We start from the raw sequence: 10,326 nt of genomic DNA on the forward strand, positions 1-10,326 counted from the left end.
TTGCGGGACCAACTGGTCTCTGCTGGGACCTATCTCTTCAAGTCCCCCCAGTCCAATGTTCTTCTCATGAATGTTTAATAAAGTGAGGTGAACTTTTGGACTTTAAGCAAGGGGTTTTGAAAAGGGTTTTTAGTTTTAAGGTTCTCCGTGGGGATTCTTCCCGCGGGTTTCCTAATGTCACTTGCAAAAATTCCCGATTTTTTTGCTTGATCTTTGGGTCTCTGCTTCATCCTCGCAGATGTTTACAAATTGACTGTGGCGTTGCCGGGTTTCGATTCGGAACCCTTGCTGTTGGCGGACGGCGGTGGTTTGGTGGTTCAGTAGTCAGGTGTTGCCGGGTTTCGATTCGGATACCTTGGCGGCGCCGGATCATCTTTGGACGTTGTGTTAGTGGCGTGGTGCCCGTCGGGTTGATCGGTGTTTGTCATTTGTCACAGTGGCGACAACGAATTTGACTTCAGATGTTTCACACAAAAGTGGTGTGGTGGTGTTACGGTGCTCCGGCAATTACGAGGTAATCCATAAATATATACTTCAACCTCGATCTTTCATTCATAATTCGTGTTTAGTGATTATTTTAACTGTTGTGTTTGTGTTTTCTGGTAACTTTTAGATTTTCAATTCCGGACGATACAATCTAACATGAAATTTTTAGGTTTCAGTTTTATCTAAACAAGCTAGGCCAGTTTCAAGTTGAACCCATAAACAAGTTTAGCTAAACAGGCTGAATTTAGCAGCTGTTTGAACCTTATGCTACAACGTATTGAGGTTTTTACATTGAATGTGCCAAAGCTTTTGATTGCGGCAGAGTTCTTATGCCTAAAATGGAGACATTTAAGCAATAAAATAAGAGTTGCATAACCGAAATAGAGTTCAAAGACCGTCTTCTTTGTTGCCGGGTTCCGAGGCGGAACCCTTAGGATTGTTGTCTATCGATATGGTTGATAACGGCTATGATGATCATGGATCCGAGCTTGTGATCATGATCGTCTGTCATTGCCAGGTTCCAAATTACTATTCGGAACTCCTAATGGCGATGTCGTGGGTGGCCGTAGGCTGTTGTCTTTGCTGATTGCCCAACACCTGCTACGAAAGGTGCGTACGATTGTGTAATCATTTATGAATATTCATTCTAATTTTGCCATCTTCATTGATTTGCGTAACAAGAATCCTATGAGCATCAAACTCATTTCTTATTTATAACTAACTGTTTGAATCCATAGAGGAATTTTAAGGATGTGTTTTGGACCACTATTTCATATTTCGCAATGGTGTACTACATATTGATGAACAATGGTTTTTTAGAGCGTTATATATATATATATATAATTCAATATACATAGAAGTTGACTTTATGACTTTACGTTTGTTCCACCCTTTAATCTGTTTGGTTGCTAACGCCTATGATGACCATGTATGTGAACCTACAATGACTGTCATCTTCCATTTGTTCCGAATACTGATTTGGAACTATTGGTAGTTGGGAAGTCGTGTAAGTTCTAAATCTTTTGATTTGTGGAGATGACATCGCCTCGGTTTGGCTTATCATGATTTGCCTATCTTTGTCGTGTTCCTATTTGGATTCCTTGCTGGCATTGGAGTTGTGACTTCTTTGCCAATGTACTCGATCATCAACGCGGATACATCGACTACTCACATCGACTGCCCCATCAACGCGGGGTCAAAATCCTTGTTATGTTCATAATGGAAGATACGAGAAGTTATTAATTATTATTATTATTGTTATTGTTGTGGTACATGTATTTAAGAAAGATGAATTTAATTTAAAAATAGCTTTTGACTCAGCAAATTTGACCACATGCTTCAAACACAGGGGATCCAGAAGTCAGTCACATGTCTGAAGAAGTGTTGTGCATACTGGTCCCACCACTCTCTCTCTCTCCCTAGGACTCCTCTCACACTGCAAACCACAACAAAGAAAGAAAAAAAATAACTACACATGTCTTAGAGTATTCGCGTCATATTTCCTAATGTAAATTATAGGGTGAGGTTTTGAGTGGTTGTGAGTGTAAATTATAGGGTAGAGAGAAAAATGTAGTGATTTTTTGTAAATTTGGGAAATATTGTTTGCCCCTGTTTATTTTTTAATATTTGTTAGATTGGTTGTGAGTAGAGAAGAGAGAAAATTGTAATGATAAAGGTATAAAAAATATTATTTAATTGAACAGGAGAGAGAAATATAGTGTTTTTTAGTATAAAATGTAGTGTTTTTTAGTATAATTACAGAGATAAAGATGAAAAATGGAATGTGAATGCTCTTAGCTGGTTGCCATTGTTAACATCAACAACACTTTCTCCTCTCTTTTCTCCACAGATTCAATTAGGGATTCAAATTATTATTATTATTTTTAGTAACAGCAAGAACAACAACAACATCTACATACATAGCCATAGGGGACCCACCACCATTTCCTCAAATAATACGTGGCTTACGCCATACGCGCAATCTCTTTCTGGATTTTGTTTGTTTGTTTATCCACCGGTGCTTATTAATTCAACCTCATCCTATTGTCGTTGCAATTTGCATGTTTCCAACCGATTTGGTGAGGTCTTCTCTTCTCTTCAATATTATTATATTATTATTATTTGTTCTTGTTGTATTTATGAACTAAGCTTTGTAATAGTTCATATTATTCTTGCTTAAATTGTTCATCTTATTGATCAATTGATTCTAAATTAAATAATAATTCTTATTTAAAGTTTTGCATAAAATAGTTTCGACTGATTTTCTTATTCAAAAAGCTGCATAATTCTTGAACTACCACACAACCACATCCTATTACAAGCCTTGCAACCACAGCTTCATAGTATTGAAACATACTTCAATCACACCTTAATCCACCTCTTCGATCTTCGGTCCAGCGCCACCACTTCCGCCGCCAGCTGAAGGGCTATCCTCACCCATGTCCGGCCCACCAGCACCGCCCTGATACATTTTAGCAATTATCGGGTTGCAGATACCTTCAAGCTCCTTCATCTTGTCCTCGAACTCCTCCACCTCCGCCAACTGGTTCCCATCGAGCCACTGGATCGCCTCCTCCACCGCATCCTCCACCTTCTTCTTGTCATCCGCGGGCAGCTCCGAGCTTATCTTCTCATCCTTTATGGTGTTCCTCATGTTATATGCATAGTTCTCCAATGCGTTCTTTGCCTCCACCTTCTTCCTGTGCTCTTCATCCTCCGCCTTGTACTTCTCTGCCTCTTGTACCATCTTCTCGATCTCTTCCTTTGATAGCCTTCCCTTGTCATTGGTAATGGTAATCTTATTCTTTTGACCAGTGGTTTTGTCTTCGGCTGAAACGTTTAGAATGCCATTGGCATCGATGTCAAAGCAGACGTTAATCTGTGGAACTCCACGAGGAGCCGGTGGGATCCCAGATAGCTCAAACTTCCCAAGCAAATTGTTATCTTTGGTTCGTGTTCTTTCACCCTCGTAAACCTGGATCAAAACCCCAGGCTGGTTATCAGAGTAGGTCGAGAAGACCTGCTCTTTCTTGGTGGGAATGGTGGTGTTTCGTGGGATCAACACCGTCATAACACCGCCTGCAGTTTCCAGTCCAAGAGACAGAGGGGTCACATCCAACAAAAGCAGATCTTGCACCTTCTGGTTGCCTTCACCGCTCAAAATGGCTGCTTGAACCGCAGCACCGTATGCCACAGCTTCATCTGGGTTGATGCTCTTGCAGAGCTCTTTCCCGTTGAAGAAGTCCTGCAACAGCTGCTGAACTTTGGGGATACGAGTGGAGCCGCCAACGAGAACCACATCGTGCACGTTGCTCTTATCCATCTTGGCGTCTCTCAAACACTTCTCCACCGGCTCCATACACTTTCTGAACAGATCCATGTTCAGCTCCTCAAACCGTGCACGTGTAATGGTGGAGTAGAAGTCGATTCCTTCATACAGAGAATCAATCTCAATGGTGGTCTGAGCCGTGGATGAAAGAGTCCTCTTTGCTCTTTCACACGCGGTTCTCAGCCTCCTCAAAGCTCTTGAGTTCCCGCTAATATCCTTCTTGTTCTTCCTCTTAAACTCCTGGACGAAGTGGTTAACCATCCTGTTATCAAAATCTTCACCCCCCAAATGCGTGTCTCCAGCGGTGGCCTTCACTTCAAAAATACCCTCTTCAATGGTGAGCAGAGAGACGTCGAGCGTGCCTCCACCCAAGTTGAAAATCAAGACGTTCTTCTCGCCCACGCTTGAAGCCTTCTTGTCCAGCCCGTAGGCAATGGCGGCCGCGGTGGGCTCGTTGATGATTCTCATGACGTTAAGCCCGGAGATGACGCCGGCGTCCTTGGTGGCCTGGCGCTGGGAGTCGTTGAAGTAGGCGGGGACGGTGACGACGGCGTTCTTGATGGTGGTGCCGAGGTAGGCTTCGGCGATTTCCTTCATCTTGACTAGAACCATGGAGGATATTTCCTCAGCAGAGAATTGCTTCTCTTCGCCTTTGTATGAGACCACGATCATGGGTTTGTCGGCTGGGCCGGGCACGACTTCATCTTAACTAGTAATTAATTCTAATTCAAACTAACCAGCTTAAATGGATTACTCCTTTAATTACATAGTTTTATATAACTCCATAAATAAATCAGGCCTCTTATATGAATTGTTTTCAACTAAGCTGCTAAATAATAATATTCAAGAGGGAAGTAAGGGCTTACCGAAGACAGTGTTGGTTGGATTCATGGCGACCTGGTTCTTGGCAGCATCTCCGATCAGACGCTCGGTGTCCGTAAAAGCAACATAAGAAGGAGTAGTCATTAGCAATGATCTCCACACGGTCACGTTGCCAGACTCCCACACAAGAGTATGTGGTTCCAAGATCAATTCCGATCGCTGGTCCTTCACCTTTTCCAGACATGTTTCTGATCACCAGCTAATTAAGAATAGAATCAAATAGACATATAAATTTATGACGAAAACTTTTGCAGAAGAATGTGTCGTGTTAGCCTGTGTTTTGAATTGATGATGACATAGAATGAAAGTAGGGTGTTTATATAATGGGGAAAGAAGATATAGATATCTCTCTCGAGTGTTCTTGAATCTTGGCCATCGTCAAACCCTCAGGAGGTTTCGCGAATGTTCTCAACTCTCAACTTTCCTTAAACCTGGTTTGTTCCAGACTAATCCCATCCTTATTTCCACAATATTCGGGTTTAAATTACTTTTTCTTTCTATTTTTTTAAAATTGGGTTTCTTAATATGGAAAAAGTAACTAACTATATGTTGTTGAATGGGGGAGTTGGTCACGTGTTTTGCGGCGTGTTAACGTATAAATATCAGACCGAAACTTAAAATTTATAAAGGAAAAAAATTTTAAGTTAGATAGAACCTATGCATTGCAACATGGTTATTAAACGGTATGAAGTAGACGTAAAAACATCGAACTATATACATGTACTACTAGTCAACTTGAAACTATAAATTATATAATATGAAAAGTATTAGGATGCAAGCAAATAAAAATTAAAAAGCATTGGTTAAAAGTAAACAGAAAGTTTGAAACAAATAAAATAATATTAAGAGAACTAAAATATGAAAAGTGATACAATAGTTTGTGTGCCATATTTTAAACTTTAGGCAGAAAGAGATTATCTTGTTCTCGTAATTCTTAACATTTTTTTTATTTTGAAATTAATGTTTTCTTTATTTTAATTCTATATGTTGCTATTGTTTTGGGTATATTCCTTGTTAAGAAATTTGTATCTTTTTTATGATTATTTTAATAATATGTCGAGTGAATGTAAACCTCGTATAATACACATACGAGTATTTCAGTGTCAAAAGGCTACAATTCTTCGTCGAACTTTTCAACAAACTTTTCCCGATATGTCTTAATCTTATTTGTGTTGCTTAATGCACTTACATGATAATATTTTTGTATCATGGTTTTAAGCTTCTAGTTAACATTCCTAATTCAGGAGTTTCAAGGATCTAGATGTTTGTAAATTGTTCTATATATTTATATACATTTTGTTATATAATTTCTTAAATGCACCATCAATATTGCTACAAAATTTGCTGCATTCACTTTTATTGTTTTCCATTATTTTGTAGGTTATGGAAAACCAAGTCTAGTTAAGCCACTTTTAGACGGGTCTCTATGGGGCGCCTAAAGGGGGTGAAGCCAGGCGCCGTTAGGCGCTGAACACCACTAAGGGGCGCCCTTGGTGGTGGAGCGCGGCGATGTCCATGGTTGGAACGGTCGGCACGGAAGAAGAAATTAAGTGCCCCCCTCCTCTCCAACAACTCTCTCCATCTCTCTCACACACATACATATATATATACATATATATATACATATATATATACATATATATATATATATATATATATATATATATATATAAATGAGCGCCTTGGACATTAAACCATAGTTGGGCATTATTGGTTGGGGGCTTCGATACCCTCCGGTGCTTACGTGACGCTAACGTGGTACCGTGGAGGGGCTTTGAAGCCCCACCATAAAGGATGTTCTTATATCAAGTTAAATTAAATCCATATAGCTACACTAGAATGATGGTAATGAGTAATAACAAAAAGGAATTGTGTTGACTAAAATCAATACTCATAAAAATCCATGGATCTGGACTGCTCTGAAAAGAAAATGAAATGATGGCTTCATAAAAATATGGGCTAAAATTGATTCTTATGGGTCAACTGAGTCCACAGTTAATTACTGAACAAGAAAAAAAACATCTTACAAAAATTGAAATGTAGTTGCTGGGATTCGAGCCAAGGTCTCCACGGCCACAACGTGGAATTCTTATCACTAAACTACAGCCACATAATAAATAAATTCCGTTATATATATATAATGTAAGTTAAAATTCAACTACATGAATTCGCTCTCAAATTCTTTAATATCGAAGTTTTCACGGTATTATTTATTTTATTTTACAACGATGTAAAACCTTAATTTAATGAAGTATATATATGATAGATACATCAAATGTTTAACAAAATCCCAAATATAATTGCAAAATTTGTTTTCTAGTAAGCTTTATAAATCGTCTTAGGCATACATTATAGTTATTTATTATTTCATACATTCATCAATGTATTGTGCTGTCCCTAAAAAAAGGTCTTTCCATGTGAATTGTAGGAGATTATTTAAACAAGGAGTTCAAGGGTATACACATTTATCTATATTATCGAACCTATATATGTCCAATGGATACAATCTGTTCATGGTAAAACTTTATATGGGTTTGATAACTTTTATCTTCAACGAACGGCCCGACATTCAATTCGGGTCTAAGCATATGATTGCCAGGTTGGTTAAATTTGTTAAGGAGAATAGTAATTCACTATTGTTAACAATAGGTCTTGGAGACTTTTTGGTTCACCATGCTATTGCTCTGGGTTTACATACAACTACGTTGATCTTAATAAAAGGTCAAAGGTGTGTTTGATGCACGTGGTTCTAAGTTAATGTTAGATAAAAAGGATTTTGGTTTTAGTTTTTCGTACGATTGCTCATAACAAGGTGGTACTTGTGATATTTATGTGCTCTTTTTTGGCAATATTTTATCGGTAATATTACAAACATATTATAATATTATTCAACTAATAATAAATTTACTATCAAACAATACGTTCAGTTGTTAAATCATATTATATTACTCTTATAACTTTGTATGTCTTCAATTTATTACGCATACAAAAACATTAGATTTATGTAAAGTAATCCATTATTATAAATGCAACATTGGAAATTCATTTAAATATATGAGATTAATGTTTATTTTTAATTTTTTTTTTATAATTTCCGTCCACATGTTAGATAAGTCAGTCACTAACATAGTAAAATAAAATAAAGAGACAAATATGTTTTGAGTCCCTATGCATTATGGATGGAAACACGTAGTCCCTAATTCTTAGAATATGCATTGCGAGTCCTCGTGGTTTTATGGCGGGCCAATCTGAGTCCCGCAGCAGTTGACCGTCAAATTTTCCATCCACATCAGGGGAAATATCGTCGTTTCACTCCTAACTTCAAATAATTATAGTTCGAGTTCTTGTGTCTTATGAGGTATTTGGTTTGAGTCCCTCAACCACCAACACCATGTTTTTCCGACGAATTACAACATCAACCAACAATTTTGTTTCAACGAGATGGGAGTCCACTTTGTTTCTCCCCATTCAGTTATGAAAAACCCCAAATCTATATGAACCCTAGAATTCTTAAATTTCCAATTAGGTATGATTAACCTTTTTTAAATCGAAATTGACAAAGGGTTAGTGTTCGCGATTTGATTTCGATCAATATTCACAAATTAATTACCCATATACGATTCGAATTAAAGGTGATCGAGGAATTAGGGCTCGTTTCGTTCAAGCTTGAGTTCAACAGTCAAACCGATTTGTAGAGGGGGGTCTAATTCAATTCTTCGTGTGTGTGTGTGTGTGTGTGTTCTTGCTTGCACGCTCGCAATAGATAGAAAAAAACGATTACACTTAGATTACGTTTCAATATATACACATCAAAGTGTATTGCCGATTTAAGTCTGATATCCAAATATGGTCTCTTAAATGTTAAGCCAAACCATTAATGTGTATCTCCTCAATACACGTTTTTAGTTTGGGAGTTTAACCAAATCCAAATCGTTTAAACATGGGTGTAACATGTTCAAACATGATTATGAAGACAAAAGGACGCAAACTAAACTTTCCAGTATCACAAGGATACAAAAAAATGTTATAAAAGGACATATTAGTCATTTCAACTTCTTGTTGGACGAACACCCGAAAATAGAGGGGGCGACAATGCTGATTTTAAGAATTAGGGACTGAATGCGCTTCCGTCCATAAAACAAGAGGACTCAACTCAAATTTATATGATAAAATAACAATAAAAGGAATTATGAATGTGTTCTTGTTTTGGAAACCAATCCCTAAGACCATGTGTAGTAGATGAAGCACCTTTGTGGCGACATGTGGCGCCATGTCAGCAAAGGGGCTTGTCTAAAAGGGGTGTAGTGGATAAAGCCCCATGGAGCCCTTATCAATTATTACCTCATCATTATTTTTTTTTCTTTTTTATTCAAAGTAATCCAAACAACATTTTATTATACAAAATAAATAAATTTTACATTAATATTGAAAAACAATTAGAAATTACTCTTCTTCGTTGTCTTCATAGTCTTTGTCGTCTTCGTCTCCGTGGAGCTCTTCTTCACTTTCCTCGTCTCCATCGTCATCCCCACTTGATACGTTTTCACGTTCGCCTCGAATTGGCCAAACCGACCAAACATATTGAACCAAACACCGTTCTAAATATCATAGTAAATTAAAACTTTTCACGGAATAGATAAATGTCAACCATTCTTTACATAATTCTTAAAATTTAAACAATATAAAACATGTCTTTAAGTTCAAACATCGTTAATTAAGTCTTCTGTGAACCACCACGTATGATAAACTCCAATAAAATAACATTCAAAACAGGTTGATGAATGGATAGTAGGAGTGCCCATGGATACCATGGATTTTTCACCCAACTGCCCATTTAAAATAATATAATACAATAATCAGAAAAGACCGAATTTAGCCACGAACCACCGTGAATTCGGTTTAAAAACAACCTAGGGTGTTGGTCGTATGACAGTGGTGTATCGCTTTGGCCTATAAGATCGAGTAACGTCTTACCTTGGGCTCTCGAAACCAGTTTGCCAAGGCCCAACTCATAGTACTCTCCCCCTTTCAGTTACTACATGACTTGTCACACAATCTAGCCCTAAGGTGAAAAGAGTAAAAAACAAAAGTAGTGAATTCTTAAGAAATTTCCCAAAAATAAAGACAATCTACTTGATTTGAATTAATTAAGAAAAATTATCTTTGAAGGTTGAGGCATAGACTCGGAGTTGTGTGTGTGTGTAAGACAATATAATAATAAACACTAATTAAACAATTACCTAAGAAATCCGTAAACAATTAATTTTAAACACATAAGGCAAATAGATAAGCACGTATGAGGCTCCTAAGCATATTTCTAAGGCACCACTAACGACCTATCTTAAACTTTCTTCTCTGATACAAATCTGTCACATCCCAACCTAAGGCGGAAATGCTGGGGCGTGTACTAATTGCTCACAACTTTCAAAGTACTGTCATGCAAAATTTAAAATGACAATATCTATTAATTAATTTCAAATATTCCGACAAGGTTTAAATACATAATTCCATAAATAAAACAAATAAGACAAAATCCATATTTAAATCTTGTATCTTCTTCTCTAGCATGCAACCCTAAGTTTCTTCAAAAATATTGATAATCAAATCATACGGTGAACTGCATATGCGTT

General features: G+C 37.4%; 1 pseudogene; it reads right to left on the minus strand.

Moving 5' to 3' along the window:
• Positions 1 to 2,791: 2,791 nt before the first annotated feature.
• On the minus strand, positions 2,792 to 4,949 carry LOC143552852 (heat shock cognate 70 kDa protein-like; annotated as a pseudogene).
• Between the last annotated feature and the right edge of the window lie 5,377 nt (positions 4,950 to 10,326).

Source organism: Bidens hawaiensis, unplaced genomic scaffold (genome assembly GCF_021521415.1).
Source record: "Bidens hawaiensis isolate Kalapana, Puna unplaced genomic scaffold, B.hawaiensis_p1.1 tig00017039_1, whole genome shotgun sequence".
NCBI lineage: Eukaryota > Viridiplantae > Streptophyta > Magnoliopsida > Asterales > Asteraceae > Bidens > Bidens hawaiensis.